Source organism: Cetorhinus maximus, chromosome 27 (assembly GCF_964194155.1).
Source record: "Cetorhinus maximus chromosome 27, sCetMax3.hap1.1, whole genome shotgun sequence".
Lineage (NCBI taxonomy): Eukaryota > Metazoa > Chordata > Chondrichthyes > Lamniformes > Cetorhinidae > Cetorhinus > Cetorhinus maximus.
In genome coordinates, this window is record NC_135905.1 from 29,870,366 (window position 1) to 29,893,203 (window position 22,838).

The following is a 22,838-nucleotide window of genomic DNA, read 5'->3' on the forward strand; positions in this document are numbered from 1 at the left end:
TTCTCTCTCAATGATCCAGGACAATTTATATCAAGCTGGCCCTGTTAAAGATAATCTGTGTTCCATTGTGGTCACCTTCACATAAACACAAACACCCTGGTCACCCAGGGGCTGAATTCATAGCCCCATCGCAGGGGGGCGGGGCCATAAAATCCGGCTGACGTAAATTCCACCACAGAACCGAAGCCCTAGTCATTCCCACGCTCGATGGCTTCCCAGCCTCCTCACAGTTAACAGCCCTGTCCCGATCACTCACTCGTCACAAGGGCACAGGAGAGGGGCATCGAGCGGGAGGGAGCGAGAAGGGCCCAGCGGGAGGAGGTCGGAAAGGGTCACCATCGAGCGGGAGGAGATCGGAGAGGGTCACCATCGAGCGGGAGGAGATCGGAGAGGGTCACCATCGAGCGGGAGGAGATCGGAGAGGGTCACCATCGAGCGGGAGGAGATCGGAGAGGGTCACCATCGAGCGGGAGGAGATCGGAGAGGGTCACCATCGAGCGGGAGGAGATCGGAGAGGGTCACCATCGAGCGGGAGGAGATCGGAGAGGGTCACCATCGAGCGGGAGGAGATCGGAGAGGGTCACCATCGAGCGGGAGGAGATCGGAGAGGGTCACCATCGAGCGGGAGGAGATCGGAGAGGGTCACCATCGAGCGGGAGGAGATCGGAGAGGGTCACCATCGAGCGGGAGGAGATCGGAGAGGGTCACCATCGAGCGGGAGGAGATCGGAGAGGGTCACCATCGAGCGGGAGGAGATCGGAGAGGGTCACCATCGAGCGGGAGGAGATCGGAGAGGGTCACCATCGAGCGGGAGGAGATCGGAGAGGGTCACCATCGAGCGGGAGGAGATCGGAGAGGGTCACCATCGAGCGGGAGGAGGTCACAGAGGGTCACCATCGAGCGGGAGGAGGTCACAAAGGGTCACCATCGAGCGGGAGGAGGTCACAAAGGGTCACCATCGAGCGGGAGGAGGTCACAAAGGGTCACCATCGAGCGGGAGGAGGTCACAAAGGGTCACCATCGAGCGGGAGGAGGTCGGAAAGGACTGCAGAGTGCAGATTTGCACACACTTGACATAATGTGGTACTGGGAACAGTCGAGCTGGAACAATGCGTCAGGAAACTCTGAGGCAGGATGTGGGGGTAAGGCCATAAGCTTAAAGCAGAAGCAGGCGCTTTACCTCGTTCGCCATGCGCTCCAAGTCCGAAGGAAGCGCCTGCCACATCCTCCACCTCTACAACAACAAAACCCGTCACTAACGCCCAACAAACAGAACTCTCCTCCTCAGATGAGGCAAGGAAGAAAGGAGGGACTGGGGAAGTCAGGTGGGTCCTACTCAGCCAATGGTTGCCGATGTTCTGGCAGCGCATGGAAAATAGCTGCTTGCCCCCGCCCGGGTACAGGTGCTGTAGGTATTTCACCTTGTCCACCCCTCTACCCCGGGCTCTGCTTCTCGCAGCCAATCAGAAAATGAATGTAGAACCTTTCTTTCCTGATTGGATGACACAGCGCTGTCAGTCAACAGCCAAAACCGCCCTCTCCCCACAGCATGTCAAATATGTTCATGATAACAAATTAATTGTTGCCTGATGATTGCTCCTGGTTGACTCGCTCCTGAAGATTAATTGTGAGTTCCTGGAAAGGCCAGGCCAACCCTGGAGGGTTGGCAACCCAAACTGAGTACCACGGGCAGGATTTTTCCGGTGGATCTGTGAACCCCACTTCAGGCTCAAATAGGAGTCCGAAGCTTGATCTGGTGGAATTTGGAGGCCGGGGGTGGGGGGGCATTTAATCAGGTGGGGGGGGGCTGCCAGGCGGGGATCCACCACCTTCCCGCCTTGGCCCTGATTAAGTCTGGGGCTGGAAGGCCATCCACGCGCTTTCCTGCCTCTAATTGAGGCCATTTGGTGGGCAATTAATGCCCACTTAAGGCCCTCATCCCGCCCCCATTGGTATTCCAGCTGTGGGCTGGGCAGTCACCACGTGGGGAGCTCTGGAAGTAAAGTCCGTCGGGGTTACTTGCGGGTAATGGGGGGGTGGGAGTGGTTGTGGGCGCTGAAAGGCACTCAGTACCTGATTGAGGGACCCAAGTAGGGGACCCGCTGAGACCCACTCCCCTGCTCGTGTTGCTGACCCCCTTCCCACATGACCCCTGCCCTGTGACCCCCATCCGCCCTCGCTCCCCTGAGGGCTGGGTACCTCAGCCATCCTAGGTTGCCGGCAGCTGCCACCACTCCCGGCCTCCGATTGGCCGGCCCCTTGATCCCGGAGAAACCCGCCACTGGCCACTCAAGTGCCTGGGAGACACTTATAATTCAGCGGGTCTTCCCCAAATGCCGGCGACATGGGGGTCTCGCTGGCGCTCCAGCCAATGGACGGGAATCCCGCCTCCTGCATTAAATCCCGCCCACTGTGTGGGAAATAGTCACTCCAGAGAAACCAATTAACAGCCAGAGGGTGGACTCGCCCGTCGAATAAAGGATGATAGGTGGGATCTCGAAACTGGAGGGCCAATCAGAGGTCTTCCAGCTGGAAAGCTACAGCTCACTGCAATGGCGAGTGGGTATAGGAGAGGGGTCTTCAAAATGAAGACGCCCTCTCTCCAACATTGTAAAATTTGAAATAAATAATATTCTTTGCAGACAGGCTTGCACTGCGATGGGGGCACCCCTCTTATCGCACTGTAGCAGCCAGGAAAGACCTCTGAGCCTCCTGGGAGCACCTGCCCCCTCACCTGCCCCCAAGAGGCTAACTCCAGGCAGCTAATTGGCCCCACTGCCTCCAGGAAAAAGATTATGAACGTCAATTTTCCTGAAGTGGCTTTTAATTAGTTTAATCGGCTACCCACAGCACACCGATGATTGGGATGGAGCAAGGGAACATGCACGCTGGCCAACAGCATTATTTTTGGTGCCCACTTATTTTTAGAATCTGTTCCTGACCCCAGCAGGGCCTCCAGGTCCAGCCTATGTCTTTCTTGACACGCTCCGACTGGCTGCACAGCAGGGCTGCAAATAATGCAAGCCAAATTTTTCGATAGGGTGCGTGTTCCGGCTCCCGCACCACTCGAGGAGCAAGTGTCCTCTCTGCCGCCACCACCCGAAGCTGGCCATTCATCTCAAAAGCTTCGGGATCTTGCTGTGCGCGGAATGGCTGCCACACGCACCCACACGATGATGGTCTCTGCTTTCCAAAGCGATTTATCGAATGAGTGGGATTTGGCAGCTGGGAGAAGCAAGTGGATCTGCGTCTATTATCAAACCATTCCCATTAAACACGCACACTACAATCGTGGAGGAGGAACCAGTGGCTGCTCAAACATTCCCTTCAACGTTATGGACAGAGCAAACCCATTAATTGGTACGTACATCAGAACTGGTCTGTTTTTAACCAGCGCGGCTGTGTTTGGTGTCATTTATCAGGCTCAGTTTGCTGAGCACAGTAATCAGCAGCGAGTTCTGTCTGACATGTTGCAGCCCTCCGCATTTTAAGAACTATTGTCAGTTTGTGAAATGAGCTTCAAAGAAAGAGGTGGATAAAAACCTTCAGAAAACTCACATTACAGATTTCACTTTCCTTCTTTTCAGGAAAGATGTATATTTAAAGTTGATACCCGATCACAAAATGTTTTGCTAATATTGCTGAGAGGAGAGTCACGTTGCTGAAGCTCTTCATCTTGCACTCATCAGGACAAACGCAAGAATGCCAAATTTCAAACGATCACAACAATTTATACTGCAGGAGAAGAGGGTGCTGATTGGTTGGCAAGCTGACTCTGATTGGCCGAGGCATTGCCATGAAGAAAGCAGCGGGTACTATAGGTCCCCAAGCTCCCGGGTAATTCAAAAAAGGTGCAAGGCTTGAACATGTTCTTTTTATTTACACAGAAAAGGTCCCTGTGTAGGAATGTACGTCACTTTGAGCATAAATGAGCCACATTATGAGCTCGAACTGATTATCTTAAATTGGTGGTTAGTGTAGTTATTAGTGTGAAGATATATGTTTTTCATATATTTTTATAACAGTAAGATTACTACCCATCCTTGAGCAATGCATTATCTTTTCTTCTCTCTGACCTATGTATCATCCTTGGGTTTTCCAGGGACCTGCAGCCACTCTTGTTTCCAATCACTAGGCACTGCCCTTGGGCCATCCTTGGTGAGTGGATCTCCCTCAAACATGCAGCAATCCCGGTAAGAGCACAGGCGTAGAGGAGGCTGTACTTGGGTGTACTTTTCATCCTTGGAGGTGATAGTTCAAATCAGGATAAAATATAAAGGAGCCAATTATTGTGTTCATCTGTTTGTTTCAAACGTACTAATCATACAAGGATTGGTAGAACAATAATGTGTGTCCTTTATTTGGAGATAAGGTTATATACAGACAATGGTAGCTGGGAGGCTATGTAGGCATGTCTGATCTGTACAACTGCTGCTGTATTCTGTCTACAGAGTCATGTGATAATACATCACATCATGTCTTGTGGTGGATAGTGATGGACAGCAGTTTAAGAAATGCTCCCTTAAAGGTACATGTACATCGCATCACAACACCAATCTCTAATTTGGTGCTAGTGAGGACCCTTATCTGCAAGCCATGCTTGTCAGGCAATCACAGTTGGGTTTCTTTTGTGTTCAACTGAACCAGCAATTACCTATTGTCTGTATGATCAATGGGCAAGACCAGGAGTGCACAGTTGGAAAAATGTCTTGTGCTTAATCCTCAAAGAACAAATCTTCTGGATATTTTATGTGTGGGTGTAGACACGTCTTTACACCTGTTACTACAGTAAGCCAGTTGTACACAGGTAGGTGAGTGTTTTAGATCATTGGCAGTGACCCCCCACCCCACCCCAAGCCCACTACCCCTGGGTGTATTCTGGGACCGGGATTTGTGGTATTCACTGAATGGGAAGGTCAAAATTCAAAGGGTAAAAGAGCTAGAACCTTCTGTCAGCACCGCTGGTCATGTTACTCTGCATCAGACACCTCAGTAATTTCCTTCGCTATCTGGGGTTGACAGGAGGAGGCTGGCCCAGCAGTGACATAAGGCACCTTAAAAACCCATCCAAATTATTCAGTTCCCAAGACTACGGGATTTCTCCACAGACAGGGTGCAGTCATCGAGTGGAACCAGTGAATGGAAATAGAGAAGGAAAGTCAGGTAAAATCAAAGGGTAAAGAGGGAGGAAATATGGATAAAAGAGTGAAAATGAGCAGAGGGTGAGAAACCGGGTGAGGGAGGAAATGAGAGAGGGGGCAATGGAGAGAGTGACAAAATGGAGAGGGGGAAAAATGGGGAGAGCGAGGACATGGGGAGGGGGCAATGGAAAGAGGGGGAAATGGAGAGAGGGTAATATAGGGAGAGGTGGAAAACAGGGACAAGGGAATTGGGGAGAGGGAGAAACAGGCATGGGGAAATAGGGGGATGAGGGATGGAGAGAAGAGGTAACAGGAGAGTGGGAAACAGGGACAGGAGGAAACAAGGGGAGAGGGGGAAATAGGGGAACGGAGAGAGGGGAGAATGGAGAGGTGGGGAACAGAGAGAAGGGGGAAAACAGAGAGGGGGAACGGAGAGGGGGGAACTGAGAGAGGGGGAACGGAGGAATGGGGAGGGGAACAGAGAAAGGGCAAATGGGGATGGGGAATGGGGAAACAGAGGGGAAAAGGAGGTGCGGAAACTGCAGAGGAGAAAGATAAAATGGAGAGAAGAAATAGTGATGAGAAATATTGGGGAAATATGAGAGAAATTGTTTATGGAAAAGAGATTAAATATAGAAATGAAAAATAGTGAGGGGAAGCAGTGAAATATGTTGGGGAAGCAGAAGGGACACAGTGAAGGGAAACAGGGAGGGAAAATAGAGAAGGGACGTGTGAGGGGAATAGGAGAAGCTGTTGGGACAAATGTTTGTCTTTGCTTGGGATGAGGCTGTAACTGTTAATGTGCAGAGAAGTGCAAGTGTGAAATTCAAATTTGATATTTATCAAGGTAAAAGATTGGTGTTTGTGGCTTCTTCAATGCATGGTAATTATCACATTCATAACAGTTCAAGATGAACTAAATCAGGCATAATCCACTGCCATAAAGTGAAAAGATACCATGTCAATGAAGCAACTAAATGAGAGAGCCTCAGGGACATCTCAAATAAACACAAAGAAACACATCACTGTAAAACCTCCCAAGGAAACACTAACAACCACTGCAACAGGCAAAGCTATCTATGTGACAATAATAACCAGATGGAATAAAATTGTACAATATTAAATTCAGGAAAATTGCCAAAAATTCTGAAAAAATGACCTTCAAGGAGTTATTCTAAATTAAAAATTATACCTGGATGTCAATGTTTTGTTGATAGGTAAGGGAGAGAATGAGAGGAAGAGAGAGAGAGAGAGATTTATAACTGGCCTATATTTTAATTAACAGAAGACTGAAAATGTGATCTCCCCACAGCAAATATCTCTTCCTAGAAATGTGTTACTGGATGTGCAAATTGCTCACCCAAATGCCCCAAACGACAAGAGATCATTGAACCTAATGTTAGTTCAGGACAATAAGCTCAAGAAACAGCCAATTGGCTATCACTGAGACAGAAACTCCGCCGAGCTGACCTGATGTAACCACAGGCATGACCGAAACCCTCTCGTCATTCAAGAACGGTTTCAAGTCCCACTCCGGAGACTTGAACCCATAATCCAGGCTGACACTCCCAATGCTGGTACAGAGGGAGTGCTGCACTGTCGCAGGTGATGAGAGACCTTTATGCTCTCTCATGTAGATGTAAAATATTTCATTACACCATCTTGAGGAAGAGTAGGGGAGTTCTCCCCAGTGCCCTGGGCCTATATTCAACGTCACTAAAAGTCACATTGCTGTTTGTGGGAGCTTGCTGTGCGCAAATTGGCTGCCACACTTCCTACACTGCAACAGTGACTACACTTCAAAAAGTACTCGATTAACTGTAAATGCTTTGGTATATCTACCCTCCCTTTTCCCCTTCACTGTGTCTCCCCTGCTTCCCCAATGTTTCCCCTCACTATTTTTCATTTCTGTATTTACTCTCTTTTTAAACAATTCCTCTCATATTTCCCCAATATTTCTTATCACTATTTCTTCTCTCTATTTTCTCTCTCTCCTCTGCAATTCCCCCTTCCCGTTCCCCCTCTGCATTTCCCCCCTCTCCGTTTCCCGTCTCGTGAAAGACGCTATATAAATGCAAGTCTTTCTTTCTTTCCCTCTAGATTGGCACTGTCTCATTATAACAGATGGTTTGTTACAGGAATCACCAGTCCAGTTCAATTATATCTGCCTTGGGCTTCCAGCTAATGCCACATTCCCTGTTTGTCCAGGGCTGCACTAAAAAGTGCAAAAGTGCAACTTTCCTTCTTCTCCTCACCATGGCTCCTGTAAAATGCCACTGCATTTACCAGTTTTGCTTCCTACTCAGTATCGTGTGGAGAACAACAACTGGTTTAGCATCAGTGTCCTGATGTCAGAATTGCAAATTAAAGGTATCTTACAAGAGAGTGAACAGCGAGAGACAGAAAGAGACAGAGACACAGAGGATGTAAATAAAACCCAGAGGAAGATGCCTGTATGGATTGTTAGCTTCTTTTACATATAATCTGAAAAACACATGTCAGTGTTTCAAGATCAACATTTGGTCTCTTTAAACGCCTGGAGACATCATGTTTTTTATATTTCATCCCTATGGCAGGGCACCAAATGCGAACTTTGTTTCTCTGATCAAACACCACGCAGACGCCACAACATCTTAGATTAAGAAGGACCCCCTGCTGCCTGTTTCAACACTCCTTGAGTTAATGGGCAAGCACATCTGAATCTAATCATGTTGTCCCTTGACAGAGCATCCATTTCATGATGCAACGCATCTGAGTAGAACGATGACAAGGCAGCAAAATGCCTCCATCACAGAAGGAATCTTCAAGCCCTTTCTCTCACCAGAATTGACTGGATGCATCAGGTAACGCTGAGTCACTCGACACCTAGTAATAGCAGTTGTCAAGGAGGACACGTCAGGTACAGCTGCTTAAAAAAAAAACGATTGCTTAGGAAAAATCTGGAGACACCACAAGGACTGATCGCCTGTTTATCAGAATCAAGGAACAAGCAGAAAAGAATTTGTATTTAGACAGCATTTCTCATATTTTCAAAATCATGAGGCATCTGCACAGGGTAGATAGGGAGAAACAGTTTCTAATGGTGGGAAGGATTGAGAACCAGGGGACATCGATTTAAGGTGATTGGCAAAAGAAGCAATGGCGACATGAGGAGAAACTACTTTACCCAGTCGTTGGGGTAACCAGACTGGTTGGGGTCTGAAATGCACTCCCTGAGAGTGCAGGGGAGGGAGATTTAATTGTGTCTTTCAAAAGAGAATTGGGTCATTATTCGAAGTGGAAAATTTTGCAGGGCTCTGGGGAAAAGGTGGGGGAGTGGCTCTGGGTGAGAGAGAGCCAGCATGGACACAAAAGGCCAAATGGCCTCTTTCAGCACTGTATCCACTCTATGATTCTATAATTGTTGGGCTCTCCCAAAGCACTTCACAACAACTCAGTTGTTTCTGAAGCATAAGCATTTTTAGTGTGGAAGAAATAAAATAAATAATATGACCACTTGGAGAAAATTATGTTTTGAAGAACTCCAGTTAATTCTGAAATAAAAACAGAAAATGCTGGAAAAAGTCAGGAGGCATCTGTGGAGAGAGAAACAGAGTTAACGTTTCAGGTCTGTGACCTCGCAGCAGAACTGATTCTGTCATGGCCTCCGAAGAGATGTGCTGTCAATAGGGTTGCCAACTCTGGTAAGAAATATTTTTGAAGCTATCTTGATTGTCAGAACATCTCCAATATTTTTGTATCTATTAAAAATGTGTTCAAAGATTTTTAAAAAAAACACTGGCCAGGATTTTCAGCTTGGTGTGCGGGACTATGCCCAACACACCCGAGCATGAAAGAGAGCGAGATGACATCGGGCGAGCGTTTCGATGTTATCGCACACTCGCGCGATACTTCACTCGGCCGACGCACGCGGGAGTTGGCAGCTCAGCCGCTGACAGTTAAGAGGCTTTTTAAGGCCCTTAAGCAGCTAACTAAGTAGAATTTTTCGCTGCCCATCCAACCTTACAGTTGGCGGGCAGGCAAATAGGCCTTTGCATTTTTTGCGAAACCTCATCCACAGGCGGGAGGCAGGATGAGGTTTCCAACAGTGAATAAAAAAATAAATAACATTTTTTTTGAACTCGTTTTTCACATGTCCCTCTTCATGTGACTGAGTCACACATGGGGACCTGTTTATATTATTTGTGAAATCTTTATTTTTCATTTTGAAGCTCTTCAGCTCCCTGAGACAGCTCTGTGCCCTCAGGGAGATTTCAGTGAGTGTGCCCCCGCACATGCGCAAACTTCAGCGCTCGCGCTCCTCCCGCCCCCACCCCCAGCAGCACCGAGGCTCTCAGCGTGCGTTTCACACGGTCTGGCTTTTAATGGGCCAACCAGCGTGAACTCACAGTCGGGGCCTGATCACGGATAGCAGGACATTTCGCAGCCACTCCCGGGCCCACCCGCCACGAGGAAAATCCTGCCTACTGTTTTTTTTTAAGTGCTTCTAGGGTTTTTCTCCTGTGGTTGCCCACAGCGGTGTCAGGGGGAGATCCAGCTTTAATTCCTAAAGACTCCAGGACAATCCTGGAGGGTTGTCAGCCCCTGAGTTTCTCTTTGTCCCAAACTGCCCTTCAATAATTAAACATTGACTCCATTCTCCCAAACAGATGGGACTAAGATCAGGCAAAGCCCACCAGTCCCGATCAGACCTTGTGTAGCCTCCATGCAAAAATCAACTGAATCTCCCAGTTCTACAATCCCTTGGGGCAGGAGGGAAATATGGGAGAACAAAAGTAAGCCAATTAAGGGTAAAATTTTGGGGAATTCCTCTCTGGCCCCACTAGGGTTGCCAACCCTTCAGGATTGGCCTCGGATCTCCAGGAATTGAAGATCAATCTCCAGAGCACAGCTCAAGCAACCTTGGAGAAAAATCATCGAGGCATTAAAAAAGATTTTTTTTTCTCATTTCCTTTGGACATTTCTCTATACCAGATATAAAAATATTGAAAATAGGGGGAAAAATGGCTGTTTGGCTGACAGTCAAGCATCATCCAATTGGGTAATGAGTCTTTTCACTTCTCAATTGGTGCAGGAAGACAGTGCGTCACAAGGATAGATGTGTTGGCCGACTAATAGCTGGAGCATGGGGTAGTCATATGATAAAACCTCCAGAGTACTTTTAATCACAGTTGGCAACCCTAGACCTCACCTACCCAAGCACAGTCCCTAACTCCTGCACAAATTGCTGTGTCTTCTGCAACTTAAGGGCTGTCCCTGTGAAGCCTCCACCTAAAAAGTTGATTCAGATGATGAGTGAGGCTCCTTAGCTGCCCACTCTACATCTGAAAAATACAAATATTACACAAAGAGTTGCACTCTGTAGAAAAATTGGAGTCGTATTTCAGAAAAGGGGTTCAATGTATGGCATTTGACAAGGTCTTCTCTCCTCCCCACCTTTACTTTAGCTTTGTCACTTCTGGGTGTGAAGCAAACATGTTGTGCTGCCATCTCTGGAGTTAACCATGAATGTGAGGCAGTTTTCTTCAGTCCCTCCAGCACCACCCTTCTCAATGCCTCCAATGGGAGTTCAGCTCTCCCCGAGAGCCACAATGCAGTTTTCACTCAACGCCGAGGAAAATATAATGACCAGATAAATGTCCAAAAACATAGCCATCAGCTACTGCACAAACCTAACCAGCTTTGTCATACATTCTTTCAGTGCTGAAGAATGCACAGCAATATAAATGATCTCCACATTTTGGTTCGAAACGGTGTCCTATAATATACGATTAACCACCACTTCGCTCCCAGAAATGTCAGCATTATCAGAGTAAGAAAACACAGAGGAATGCACAGGATCTCAGTGTTCCCCTCCGCCACTACATTAAACAATCAGCAGGAGGCAACATTTCCACGCTGGGTATTTGAATATTGCTGAAGAGAGGGACATGTTGTCAAAGCTTTTCATCTTGCACTCATCAGGACCAATGCAAGAATGCAAAATTTCAAACTATCACTACAAGTTATACCACAGGAGAAAAATGTGCTGATTGGTTGGCAAGTTGACTTTGATTGATTGGCCTGAGGTGTTGCCATGGATGAAAGCAACAGGGAACTTATAGACTCCCCATGCTTCTGGGTAATTCAAAAAATTGTTAGCTACACTAACAACCAATTTAAAATAATCAGTTGAGCTCGTAACATGGCTCATTTACACTTGCTAGAAGGAGCAAGCATTCATACGCAGGGACCCGTTCTCTTTGCCCTAGCAAAACTGAAGTCAATGGGAATCAGGGGAGAGGGGAGGAGCAGGGGGAACTCTCCGCTGGTTGGAGTCATACCTGGCACAAAGGAAGTTTGGAGGTTAATCATCTCAGTCCCAGGACATCACTGCAGGAATCCCTCAGGGTAGTGTCCTAAGCCCTACCATCTTCAGCTGCTTCATCAATGACCTTCCTTCCATCATAAGGTCAGAAGTGAGGATGTTCGCTGATGATTGCACAATATTCAATACCATTCGTAACTCCTCAGATACTGAAGTTATCCATGTCCAAATGCAGCAAGACTTGGACAATATCCAGGCTTCGGCTAACAAGTGCCAAGTTAACATTCACACCACACAAGTGTCAGACAATAACCATCTCCAACAAGGGAGAATCTAACCATCGCCCATTGACGTTCAATGGCATTATCATTGCTGAATCCCCACTATCAATACCCTGGGGGTTACCATTGACCAGAAACTGAACTGGACCAGCCATATAAATACTGTGGCTACAGGAGCAGGTCAGAGGCTAGGAATCCTGTGATGAATAACTCACCTCCTCACTCCCCAAAGCCTGTCCACCATCTACAAAGCACAAGTCAGGAGTGCGATGGAATACTCCCCACTTGCCTGGATGAGTGCGGCTTCAACAACACTCAAGAAGCTTGACACCATCCAGGCCAAAGCAGCCCACTTTATTGGCACCCCATCCACAAACATTCACTCCCTCCACCACCAACGCACAGTGGCAGCAGTGTGTACCATCTATAAGATGCACTGCAGGAACTCACCAAGGCTCCTTAGACAGCACCTTCCAAACCCACGACTGCTACCATCTAGAAGGACAAGGGCAGCAGATGCTTGGGAATACAACCACCTGAAAGTTCCCCTCCAAGCCACACACCATCCTCAATTGGAACTATATCACCGTTCCTTCATTGTTGCTGGGTCAAAATCCTGGAAATCCCTCCCTAACAGCACTGTGGGTGTTCCTGCACCACATGGACTGCAGCGGTTCAAGAAGGCAGCTCACCACCACCTTCTCAAGGGGCAATTAGGGATGGGCAGTCAATGCTGACCTAGCCAGTGGCGCCCACATCCCATGAATGAATTTTTAAAAAATTATGTTTCTAAGTACACAGAAGGTTCCTGTATGAATAAAATGACCTTCAGCAGAAAGGAGATGGAAATAGCACAATTGAATAGGGGAAGAGGTGAATTGTATATTGCAGTTCTCTTCATAATCGCCTCATGAATGTAGCTTTTCAACAGAAGAACATTCATCATCTTTGCAAAGGCAAACTATGTCACTCAAGCCTTAGCCAACCCCATGAGTGCAGGAAATATGTATATTTCTTGCACAGCACTGCGCACTTTAAGGATATCAGGGTCATTTGTGATCTCAGAGGGTGGTCATCCTTGCCCTTTTATGAATGACCCCAGACCCAGGTTAAGTGTCACATGCTCAGGGTTGTGAGGTATCCCACACAGAGGAACCGGCAAAATTTCGGTGATGATGGCAGAAAAGCTAAAACCTCAAAGGACAACAGCTGTTTAAAGGTAGAAGATCCTTCGGGAAGAGAATTTGCATTTCCTTTACGCACTCATGAGGAAGGCAACAGGAAACCACCTCATGTATTCTTTTCTCTAGTCATATTGCTCCTTAAAACTGAAAATGGGGGGCTCTTATGAGCAGCTGAAGTGCAGGTCTGCGAGGCGTGGAGAGGTGAGCAGAGGACTTACCTTTACTGCACACTTGGAAAGCTGAACCAATGCAATGTCAATTGATAAGCAATATGGTTACATGCAGCATTACCATTAGTCTCTACACTGTTAGCTTGGCTTGATGCCTATTGTTCTTGCCTATTAGAAGGTTGGAGTTCAAGCCCTACTCCAGGCCTTGGACTTAAGACTGACACTTCTGGCAAGGTAGCACTACATTGTTGGAGATCTGTCCTCCTGTGGTTGTTAAAAGATCCCAGTTCCCTGTTACTTCAATCACACTCGCAAATTACATTCGCTGATCACTGCACTTCATTGTGGCTGCTGCATTTGGCAAGAGTGAGTAATTCATTAAAGGTTTTACATATTTTGTGATGTGCAACTGGAAGTCTAACTTTACAGAGCAATACTTTTCAGCTAATTTGAATTCTTCTTGCTGAAAAATGATATTAGGTTAAATGCACCAGCATAAAGTAGCAAGTGATGGAGACAACATTGGTGCTCTGGGTCCCCTTTAAACTTTTTTTTAAATCATTGGATTTGGGCATCACTGGCTAGGCCAGCATTTATTGCCCATCTGAAAGGTAGGTTCAGAGGGCATTGCTGTGGGCCTAGAGTCACATATAGACCAGGTAAGGACAGCAGATTTCCTTCCCTAGAGGACATTAGTGAACCAGATGGGCTTTTAATGACAATCAGCCAATGGTTTCATGGTCATCATCATATTTTTAATACCAGATTTTTATGGAATTCAAATTCCACCATCTGCTATGGTGGGATTGAAACCCTGGTCCCCAGAGCGTTACCCTGGGTCTCTGGAATATTAGTCCAGTGACAATACCATTATACCACCACCTCCCCCTTAGCAACCAAAGGGTCAGCAGATTTATCCTATTTAGGTCACTGATGAGGCCACCAGTACTGTGTGCAGTTGTGATCTCGAAGCTAAGAAAGGACATTCTTACCCTAGAGGGAGTGCAACAAAGGTTCACTATATTCCTGGGATAAGGGGATTGTCCAGTGAGGAGAGATTGAGTAGATTACGCCTATATTCCCTGGAGTTTAGAAGAACGAGAGTTGATTTATTTAAACATATAAAATTCTTAAGGGGCTTAACAGGTTAGATTCTAAAAACTGTTTCTGCCATCGCCACCAAAATTTCAGCCGGGTCCTCTGTGGGAGATGCCTCACAACCCTGAGCATGTGACACTTACCCTAGGTCTGGGTGGCTGGGGAACTCTGAGAGTCTGAGAATAAGAGGTCAGCCATTCAGGACAGGGATGAGGAGAAATTTCTTCACTCAAAGGGTTCTGAATCTTTGGAACCCTCAATGCCAGTGAGCTGTGGATACTCAAGACAAAGGTCAGTGAATATTTGGGTACTGAGGGAATTAATGAACATTGGGTAGAGTATGGGAATGTGGAGTTGAGGTAAAAATTTAGCCATGATCTTGATGAATGGGGGAGCAGGCTTGTAGGCCTGAATGGCCGACTCCAGCCCTTTTTCTTATGTTCTATTCTGTACCCTTTTCATTCAATGCTGGTCAAGGAAGTACAGTGACCCCTAATAAACATTAATTCAAAAGAGTCTTGGTCTGGCAGTGCAGTCATCATCACATTGGGCTCTATTTGATTATAGTCAATTTATTTTTGACAGTTTAATGACTGCAAGAAACGCTTGGAGAAATTTTATATCAATGCATTAAAGCTACAAAAACATCATAAAAGGCTTCACTTTTGACAACTTCTATTGAAATTCAGTCAGTCATTTTGTGCACAGTAAGATCTCACAATCAGCAGCAAGAAGTGTGACAAATCTAACTGTGTTGGTGTAAGCCAAGGAATGAGCATTCTTGACACCTCAAACAATATCGTGGGATATTTAATGTTCACCTGCATCACCAGAACAGATAGATGTGCCCTCAGTTTAATGCCTCTTCTGAAGGGCAGTGTCTTCAGTAGTGCAGTACACCTAGGAGCGGTTGGAGTCAGCCTAGACGCTAGTATGGGGCTTAAATCAACTATCTTCTGAATCAGAGGAATTATTGACATCAACTGAAACAGAGGCAGGCACTGCCTCACAATGAGGGAGAAGAACAGAATCAGAGATGTAGCGACCCTGCCTTCAGTGACTTTTGTGCACATTTTAATAGGCCAAGTATTGGCCAGGACACCAGGAGAACTTTTCACTGTTCTTCAAACAGTGTCACGCCATCTTTAATGTTCCCTCGAATCTCTATCTTTGTAACTCTTCCAGCCCTACATCCCCCCAGGATCTCTGCACTTTGCTAACTCTGGCTTGTGTTTCCCCAATTTTCATTGTCCCACCATTGCTGGCTAGGCCCCAAGCTCTGGAATCCCCTCCTTAAGCCTCCTTTACCTCTCTCTCCTCTTTTGAAATGTTCCTTATAACTTACCTCTTTGACCAGACTCCTGTCCTATAGGGTTACCAACCCTCCAGAACTGGCCTGGAGTCTCCAGGAATTGAAGATTAATCTCTAGGACACTGCTGTGTGCAACCCTGGAGAAAAATCGTTGGGACATTGAAAAAGATTGTTTTATTTGTCATTTTCTTTGAACATTTCTCTTTATCAGATATAAAAATATTGAAAATGGGAAATAAAGGCTGTTTGGCTGACAGTCAAGCATCATCCAGTTGGGTAATGAGTCTTTTTGCTTTCCAGTTGACGTAGGAAGGCTGTACATCACAAGGATGGATGTGTTGGCCGATTAATGGCTGGAGTGTGGGGGCAAGTCATGCGATGAAACCTCCAGGAACACATACAGTCACATTTGGCAACCCTGCCTTCCTTATATCTGTTCTTTTGGCACAATGTCAAATTCTGTTTGACTAATGATCCTGTGAAGTGCCTTGGGGTGTTTTGTCATGTTAAAGGTGCTATATGACTTGTTGAATCACTGAAACATGACATCCGCAGATTCATAGGATTGGTTTTGTTCTCATGATCGGTGCAATGAGCCATTTCAAAGGGGCATCTATGGAAGTTTTTTTTCTTCTGGTCTTCTCCCTCCCTCTCCTGAAAGCACCAACTCCTGGAAAAATGCAATCTTCCCATTTTCCCAGATGGGAACGTGCATCAAGTAATAGGGACATGGTGGGGTGGGGTGATGGTGACAGGCGAGAAAAGAGGAGGTAATGTGTTTGTTGAATCACTGAAACATGACTTCAGCTTAATGCTGCACCTGAAGAGTGGCCTCTTCAGCAATGAGTGGCAGCCTGGACATTGACACTATGGTCAGCCCAGCCTAACTGCTGGGGCAGGCTGGGTGCTGTTGGAAGCACAACAAGAACACAAAGTGAGAAGGATGGAAATTGATTCACAACTTGTTTTTAAATCAGTGCCATTCACTGAACATTTTGATTACATTCTCCATTCGAGGGAGAGCGCTGGGAATAGTTTACCCTGACAGGAGAGACAAGAAAATGATAGTACTTAAATACTTGAAAATAGCATGAAAAAACAGACAACAGGCAGCGATCTGTCAATCAGAAATGGAGTCCCATTGCATAAAAATCCTTTCGATGCTGGAGCCCTTTTCACTCTTTCTGCCCGTGTATATGAATCACTGCTAACCAGCGCTTGATTTTTGTAATTTGTAATTCATTCTTATTATCTGGACAGTGGGTTTGACAATTCTGTTCCAATGATTTTGATCCATAACTTCTGGAAACTCCCCAAGCACATTTGGTTTTTGTGATCCTTAAATTCAGCTCCTACTAATGGAGGAATACTAAAAAGGAACAACGAGACTCCAGAGAAAAAAAAATTATTTGCATTTACCTAGCGCCTTTAAACACCTCGGGAAATCCAAACCACTGTTTATCCAATAGCTTACGCTTATGAAGTGTGATTGCTGTAGGATATGTGTCAGCCAATTCTCACTCAGCAAACTCCCCACTAACAATGATCAGGTAAAAACAGCAAATGCTGGAAAAACTCACGGCATCTGGTAGCATCTGTGGAGACAGAAATAGAGTTAACATTTCAAGTCCAATATGACTCTTCTTCTTCTGTCTCTCTCCACAGGCCGGCTGCGTTTTTCCAGCACTTTCCGATTTTATTTCAACTCTCCAGCATCCGCAGCATTTTGCTTTTTTTATAACAATAATGAGGTGATGACCAGAGCACCTGTGTGGTATTTTTTTTGAAATGATGTTGGTTGAGGGGATAAATATTGGTCAATCCACGAGGGAAAACACCCCCTGCTTTGAGGTAGTGGCCTCGGAATCTTTTCCATCCACTTGAAAGGGCAGAGAGGATTAGAGGAGATTAAAAAGTCACAGAGGGGAGAGAATCAAATGTGGTAATGTGTAAAAGTGGTGGGAGGCTGGAGCAGACCAATGGTGCGTTAGACTAGATGGCCTGTGATGGCGAGTGGTTGGTTAATATTCAGAAGCCGGCAATTTCATTAGCCCTGGGTATCCGACACTTGCATTTATACACGTCTTGTCAGGCCTTGCAGACACCATATTGCTTTGCATTTGCTCTTATTTGCTTATATGAAAAGCACTCACTGTCCTTTGCAATACAATGAGGGCTGTTCTGCACACAGCAAGACTTAAAAAGAAAGACATGCGTTTATATAGTGGCTTTCATAGCCACCAGACCTCTCAAAGTGCTTCACAGCCAATGAAGTATTTTGGAAGTGTAGTCACTGTTGCAATGTAGGATACACAGTCTGTACTCAGCCAATTCCCAAAACCAGCAGTGTGATAATGACCAGATCATCTGGTTTTTTTGGGATATCGAATGAGGGATAAATATTGGATGGGACACTCGGGATGTCGCCCCTGCTCTTCCTCAAAATTAGTGCTACAAGTTCCTTTACATCCATCTGAGCGGGCAGGTGGGGCCTTGGTTTAGCATCCAACAGTGCAGCACTGCCTCAGTACCGCAGTGGATTTTTTTTTCGGGCTCAAGTCCTCGAGTGACTTGAACTAGGAATCTTGTGATTCAGGGGCAAGTGTGATACCAACTGAGCCAGAGCTGACACACAACGCAACCAGCATGACTGATTAATTTGCGTTTTAGTAGATGGTTGTGTGCGGAGTTGGTCGAGGAACTTCTGATCTTTCCCTCTCATGTGTCGGAGACTCTTAGCATCAACCTGTAACACCAGAGCAGTCGGGCATGGTTTTGGTTTGGCAGGTGAACAAAGGGGTTTGGATGTGAAAGCATATCACCTCAGTACTTCACTATTTACCACCATGAGGATGTAAAGAGGCAGAAAAATTCCACCCAATGTGGACACACACCTTCCAGTTTACTTACTGGGACATGCTGTAGAAATTAAAGCTGACTTCTTGTCCTATTATATTTTGGTTAATGAGTCTGTTCATTGGGATCTGCAATGAAGGGTAACTGCCGCTCACTGTTAATTAATGGGACAGTACACAGGGGCATTCTATAAACAGTATTAATATCCTCTCACATTCTCTTATTAGTCAATGGAAGCACATGTTATGAATTGGTAGTCAATCTAAGTCTGTGAGGGAATACATTATGAACAATATTACTACACTTTTGTACCTCACAGTTAAAATTGTTATCCGTCCAAGGATTGAAAACATTCCGTGTCCTATCACTGCTGTGCTGTTCAAATAAAAGGTGGTAATGAAATAATCCTCAATGCATCAAACCCAACCAGCAAACCTAATAATAACCTAATAATGTCTGAAAAGACTAAATAAACAAAGGTGCAATTCTGGTCTCTTGTCCAACACATTGCTTCATCCCACCACTGGCAGCCATGTCTTCAGCTATCTAAGCCGCTAGCTTTGAAATTCTCTCAAGCCTCTCCATCTCTCTCTCTCCTCCTTTAAGATGTTCCTTAAAACCTACCTCTTTGACCAAGTGTTTGGTCACCTGTCCTAATATCTCCTTCTTTGGCCATGCATCAATTTTCATCAACAATGCTCCTGTGAAGTGCCTTGGAACCATTTACTATGTGAAAGGCACTATATAAATGTAGGCTGTTGGTGTGTCCTCCTGCATACTGGCCTTAGCAAATCCAGCAGGTTGATATTGGGGCTTTATTACATATTCCACAGTTTTTACAGCACAGAAACAGACCTTCTCACATCTGGAGATGTATGAGGCAGACAAAGCACATGCTTACATCTGTTTTCAATAAGTTATTGTTCCTGGAACAGGTCATGAGCCTCAAGCCAGGGGCTACAGCTTGAGAGCTGCCACTCCATATCAAGCTAAGCTGACCAGGAGTCTCTCCCACTCTTACTGTCTGCCACATTGGAAGGATTTGCAGGTTAATACACACCTGAGTTTGGCCACGTTATAAACACACCTCCCTTGACCATCAAGTCCGGGATGGGAATTGAACCCAGAGCTTCTGGCTCAGAGGCAGGGTCAATACCCACTGTGCCACAAAACCTCCCTGAAACTTAAACAAGATGATCTACAAATAAACACAAATTCAACACACAGCACAATACCAATACTTACTTCAGGATAACCTGTTTCTCCTGTAATGTAGCCATAAGAGAGGGGGCAGTGGTATACTTGCTCTAATTTTTCAGCATGGTTAATGTCTCTTATCCATGATAAATCCTGAGACTATTCTTGCTGCTCCCCCCTCTCCTCTCCACCCCACACTCTCTATGTGTGGTTAGGTTTCTGTGCGTGACCACATGATAACCATACACAGTGCACTTATTAAGCTTTCCCCTTTAAACGATTCAAAGCCAAATATAACTCAGCAGCCATCATCAGCGATGGTACTGAAAGTTGGCAGTGATAATATAAAAATCAATCACTCCAGACATAACAAGAGGCAATAGGTGCCAGGATTAAATATTCACTATCCAAGCCAATGTAATGAGTTAACTGGCCACACAGCATGATTTACAAGCACAATCTGAACAATAATTTTCCTTTAATAGTGATGGAACAACTCTGCTTAATGAACCCTGAAGCTGGGACTTCTGTCTGTGGGTAATAGTAGTGGCACCCAACCTTTTGGACCTTAGGGCCATGTATAACAGGCCAAAACCAGTCACTGGGCTGCGTATCATTATACAATAATGTGAATCCCACCTACAGAAAAGTTAGCTCCATATATCAGGAATGTAAGTGATAGAATAAGGAGGGAGCAGGGAGCAGAGAAGAAAGAAAATACCCAGAAGATAAAGATTCTAATCCCACCTTCCAGCACCTGGTCTGTAGCCTTGCAGGTAACAGCACTTGACTTCCCCTGCTCTATCCCAATAGCCCTACAGTATAAAAAGATAAAGTAGATTTCAACAAAGTCAACTGTGCTGCCAACTGGCAATCAAATACAACCAGGATTACTAACCGTCCAGGATTATCCTGGAGTCTACAGGAATTGAAGATTAATCTCCAGCAGCCCAGGAGGACAATCATAAAATGGTCAAAATATCATTATTTTCTTTGATCACTCCCTCACTTAATACATTTTTTAAATATTGAAAATAGGGGGAAGGTGGTGGTGGGGGGAGTGGAATAGATTATTTTACTGAACGGGGTGATAGGTCATGTTGGTAGCTCTCAATAAAATTCTAGATATTCCATTTCCTTTGTGCTTATCATCCTGTATCCAGTGAGGAAGCGTAATGATTCCACACCAACAGAATGGGAAGGTGTTGGTGTAATGGCATTGTCACTGGACTAGTAATCCAAAGACCCGGGGTAATGCTCTGGGGACCCGGGTTCGAATCCCACCATGGCAGGTGGTGAAATTTGAATTCAATGAAAATCTGGAATTAAAAGACTAATGATGACTGTAAAAACCCATCTGGTTCACTAATGCCCTTTACGGAAGGAAATCTGCCTTCATGTGACTCAAGGCCCACAGAAATGTGGTCAACTCTGAACAAGGGCAATTAGGGATGGGTAATAAATGCTGGCCAGTGACTCCTATGAACAAATTTTTGAAAACAGTGAAGATGGATTTGATGCACATTCTTTTCCAGAGTATCGAGAATCACTTTCTGACCTTCTCCAATCTGACAGCCCATCACCTCTTTGGGGAAGCAATTGGTGGACAAACAGTTTACACATCAGCTATTTTTAAAAGCGCTATTTGTTGCAGATTTAACATTTTTTCTGGGGGACTGAGTCATTCCATTCACATTACTCAGCTTTCAGCGATTGCAATATTTCCTCGGACCACAGACACCCACTGTGATTGGCTGAAATCGCCACAAGCTGATGGCCAATGGTGTAGAGAAGGCAGGAGTGGTGACTGTACAGTGAGCCTCAGTCCGGGTCTGAGGTGTGGGAACTTACTGGCGATTATGTTCTTGATTTTTGTTCAGTGATTCCTAATGGACAAAATGACTTTGGATATCAAGTCAGGAGTCTGGGCTTGAGTATGATGCTGACCCCATTCCCCCTCTCCTACTCTGGTATGGGCCAGCACCTGAACAATGATAAGCAATGGAGAGTGAGTGACTCAAACCTTGGGAGAGTTCCCTGTTCTTCTGTAGTGCAAGTCTCGTCTAAAGGAGGACACCTTAAACAATATAGCGCTCCTTCAGTACTCTATTTGGCCGTGGAAAGTTTATTGTCCACTTCAAGCAACAAATCAATTGAGGGGGCCTCATTTGAATATCACATCTTAAGGACGGCACCTCCGACAGTGCAGCACACCCTCAGTACTGCACTGGCAGCTGGCAGCCTAGACTATGTGCTCCAGTCACAGATGAACCGGAATCCACAACCTTCTTATGCTTGGGCTAGTGTGAGGCACACTTATCTGGAACATCTCTGGAAAGGCTTGCACACCCCTGACACAAATCTCCTAAATCAGTGCATCCGCCCAGAGGTATTTTAACTCCCTTCCCACCGCCCTCAGCAAAAATCTCTCCCATGATAAAATCATTTTCATGTTTTTATAGCCAGTGTTGCTCACTGCCACACTTGCTGAGATTGCACAGATACCCCAGCCATTTGATTCCAAAGCACAAATTTCAGAAGATTTGTTTTTAACTAGAAAATCACAGAGGGAAACATTGAAAACAAAATACAGAGACTGTTCAACTCGCACATCTAAACAGTTAGCGGATATATTCAGTCCCGATAAACTCCCAGGACTTATTATTAACAACCCCCCTCCTCCCACCAAACATTGAACTATATACTTCTCCGGATAAATGGGTAAGGGTGTTAATTCACACCAACTGAAGACATGAGTTCTGTTCGCCAGGAAAGGGTTAACAGAGGGAGGGGGAGGTGGGGAAAGAACAAGATTTGGTTGAAGTAAAAATGATTCCCATTTCCTAACCCAGGATAAAGTGAAGGTTCAGCACAATTACCTGTCCGACAGGAACAATAGCAGCTCCTCAGGCCAAGGGGAGCAGGAATAAGCAGGGGTTTGGTTCACAAACCTTCTCCACATATGTTGACACTGAGCATCTCCCGAGCAGCCTCTCACTGCACAGCCGGCTAGACCTTAGCCTCACATCTGGGCTCACACCCTCTCCAGGTCCCACACGATAGGGGGATCCATCTCCTCCCAGTGTAACATCTGCACTGAGCCTCTCCCAGGAGGTAAGCCTCGCCTCGCCGTGTGGATTACAGATAGTCCACAGGGAATCTCTCAGCCCAGCCTCTCTCTACACGTGATTCCCCCTTAACACCGCCTCCCTCCTGATTTCAATTACACTCCAGCCTGGCAGCTTTAGGATTAAATGCACAATTAATTTAGCAGCCCTTTGGAAAACATGCA

General features: G+C 45.8%; 1 protein-coding gene across 1 annotated transcript in view; it reads right to left on the minus strand.

Moving 5' to 3' along the window:
• The window catches only part of LOC144668683 (PH and SEC7 domain-containing protein 1-like), a 159,271-nt gene extending 136,737 nt beyond the window's left edge, over positions 1-22,534 (minus strand). Inside the window, exon 1 of the mRNA XM_078530986.1 lies at positions 22,426-22,534. The gene's annotated coding sequence lies outside the window, so the exon portion shown is untranslated. The remainder of the gene's footprint in view (positions 1-22,425) is intronic.
• Between the last annotated feature and the right edge of the window lie 304 nt (positions 22,535-22,838).